This window comes from Penaeus vannamei, chromosome 20 (assembly GCF_042767895.1).
Source record: "Penaeus vannamei isolate JL-2024 chromosome 20, ASM4276789v1, whole genome shotgun sequence".
NCBI classification, from domain to species: domain Eukaryota; kingdom Metazoa; phylum Arthropoda; class Malacostraca; order Decapoda; family Penaeidae; genus Penaeus; species Penaeus vannamei.
In genome coordinates, this window is record NC_091568.1 from 13,713,315 (window position 1) to 13,715,814 (window position 2,500).

Consider the following 2,500-nt stretch of genomic DNA (forward strand, 5'->3'; position numbering starts at 1 on the left):
CACTTCTTTCTTCTTGTATAGGGTTAAGATCACTTCTTTCTTCTTGTATAGGGTTAAGATCACTTCTTTCTTCTTTTATAGGGTTAAGATCACTTCTTTCTTCTTTTATAGGGTTAAGATCACTTCTTTCTTTTTTAATAGAGTTAAGATCACTTCTTTCTTCCTGTATAGGGTAAGATCACTTCTTTCTTCTTTTATAGAGTTATCACTTCCTTCTTCTTTTATAGGGTTATCACTTGTTTCTTCCTGTATAGGGTAAGATCACTTCTTTCTTCTTGTATAGGGTTAAGATCACTTCTTTCTTCTTTAATAGGGTTAAGATCACTTCTTTCTTCCTGTATAGTGTAAGATCACTTCCTTCTTCTTTTATAGGGTCAAGATCACTTCTTTCTTCCTGTATAGTGTAAGATCACTTCTTTCTTCTTTTATAGGGTCAAGATCACTTCTTTCTTCTTTTATAGGGTTAAGATCACTTCTTTCTTCTTTTATAGGGTTAAGATCACTTCTTTCTTCTTTTATAGGGTTAAGATCACTTCTTTCTTCTTTTATAGGGTTAAGATCACTTCTTTCTTCTTTTATAGAGTTATCACTTCTTTCTTCTTGTATAGGGTTAAGATCACTTCTTTCTTCTTGTATAGGGTCAAGATCACTTCTTTCTTCTTTTATAGGGTTAAGATCACTTCTTTCTTCTTTTATAGGGTTAAGATCACTTCTTTCTTCTTTTATAGGGTTAAGATCACTTCTTTCTTCTTTTATAGGGTTAAGATCACTTCTTTCTTCTTGTATAGGGTTAAGATCACTTCTTTCTTCTTGTATAGGGTCAAGATCACTTCTTTCTTCTTTTATAGGGTTAAGATCACTTCTTTCTTCTTTTATAGGGTCAAGATCACTTCTTTCTTCTTTTATAGGGTTAAGATCACTTCTTTCTTCTTTTATAGGGTTAAGATCACTTCTTTCTTCTTTTATAGGGTTAAGATCACTTCTTTCTTCTTTTATAGGGTTAAGATCACTTCTTTCTTCTTTTATAGGGTTAAGATCACTTCTTTCTTCTTTTATGGGGTTAAGATCACTTCTTTCTTCTTGTATAGGGTTAAGATCACTTCTTTCTTCTTTTATAGGGTCAAGATCACTTCTTTCTTCTTGTATAGGGTTAAGATCACTTCTTTCTTCTTTTATAGGGTTAAGATCACTTCTTTCTTCTTTTATAGGGTTAAGATCACTTCTTTCTTCTTTTATAGGGTTAAGATCACTTCTTTCTTCTTGTATAGGGTTAAGATCACTTCTTTCTTCTTTTATAGGGTTAAGATCACTTCTTTCTTCTTTTATAGGGTCAAGATCACTTCTTTCTTCTTTTATAGGGTTGAGATCACTTCTTTCTTCTTTTATAGGGTTAAGATCACTTCTTTCTTCTTTTATAGGGTTAAGATCACTTCTTTCTTCTTTTATAGGGTTAAGATCACTTCTTTCTTCTTTTATAGGGTCAAGATCACTTCTTTCTTCTTTTATAGAGTTATCACTTCTTTCTTCTTGTATAGGGTTAAGATCACTTCTTTCTTCTTGTATAGGGTTAAGATCACTTCTTTCTTCTTGTATAGGGTTAAGATCACTTCTTTCTTCTTTTATAGGGTTAAGATCACTTCTTTCTTCTTTTATAGGGTTAAGATCACTTCTTTCTTTTTTAATAGAGTTAAGATCACTTCTTTCTTCCTGTATAGGGTAAGATCACTTCTTTCTTCTTTTATAGAGTTATCACTTCCTTCTTCTTTTATAGGGTTATCACTTGTTTCTTCCTGTATAGGGTAAGATCACTTCTTTCTTCTTGTATAGGGTTAAGATCACTTCTTTCTTCTTTTATTGGGTTAAGATCACTTCTTTCTTCTTTTATTGGGTTAAGATCACTTCTTTCTTCTTGTATTGGGTTAAGATCACTTCTTTCTTCTTTTATGGGGTTAAGATCACTTCTTTCTTCTTGTATAGGGTTAAGATCACTTCTTTCTTCTTGTATAGGGTTAAGATCACTTCTTTCTTCTTTTATGGGGTTAAGATCACTTCTTTCTTCTTGTATAGGGTTAAGATCACTTCTTTCTTCTTGTATAGGGTTAAGATCACTTCTTTCTTCTTTTATTGGGTTAAGATCACTTCTTTCTTCTTTTATTGGGTTAAGATCACTTCTTTCTTCTTTTATTGGGTTAAGATCACTTCTTTCTTCTTGTATTGGGTTAAGATCACTTCTTTCTTCTTTTATTGGGTTAAGATCACTCCTTTCTTCTTTTATTGGGTTAAGATCACTTCTTTCTTCTTTTATTGGGTTAAGATCACTTCTTTCTTCTTGTATAGGGTTAAGATCACTTCTTTCTTCTTTTATGGGGTTAAGATCACTTCTTTCTTCTTGTATAGGGTCATGATCACTTCTTTCTTCTTTTATAGGGTCAAGATCACTTCTTTCTCCTTTTACAAGGTTAAGATCACTTCTTTCTTCTTGTATAGGGTTAAGATCACT

General features: G+C 31.9%; 1 protein-coding gene across 1 annotated transcript in view; it reads left to right on the forward strand.

Moving 5' to 3' along the window:
* Window positions 1–2,500, forward strand: part of LOC138865139 (pro-resilin-like) — an 8,368-nt gene that overhangs the window by 5,165 nt on the left and 703 nt on the right. The gene's annotated exons all lie outside the window — the stretch shown is intronic.